The sequence below is a fragment of the Chiloscyllium plagiosum genome, chromosome 20, assembly GCF_004010195.1.
Source record: "Chiloscyllium plagiosum isolate BGI_BamShark_2017 chromosome 20, ASM401019v2, whole genome shotgun sequence".
NCBI classification, from domain to species: Eukaryota; Metazoa; Chordata; class Chondrichthyes; order Orectolobiformes; family Hemiscylliidae; genus Chiloscyllium; species Chiloscyllium plagiosum.
In genome coordinates this window covers 29,396,967-29,397,385 of record NC_057729.1, presented here as the reverse complement: position 1 = coordinate 29,397,385, position 419 = coordinate 29,396,967, and positions in this window count along the sequence as shown.

Genomic DNA, 419 nt, shown 5'->3' with positions numbered 1-419 from the left:
TAAAGTCACAAATGGTAAAATGCTGAAATGTTTCTATTTGTTTCATAGCAAGTTGCAGTTTTGAAATGTGGAATTAATTAGCAAAATCAGCAATCGATTAAGTAATTAAAAAGGAAAAAATGTAACCAATGTTTGCTTGAAACATTTTCAGAGGGATTCCTGACAATGAAATGTAAAGGGCAAAAGTGAGGACTGCAGATGCTGGAAACCAGAGTTTAGATCAGAGTGGTGCTGGAAAAGCACAGCAGGTCAGGCAGGATCCGAGGAGCAGGAAAATCGATGTTTCAGGCAAAAGCCCTTCATCAGGAATAGAGGCAGGAAGCCTCCAGGGTGGAGAGATAAGTGGGGGTGGCTGGGGAGAGGTAACTAAGAGTACAGTAGGTGAATGGGGGTGGGGATGAAGGTGATAGGTCAGAGAG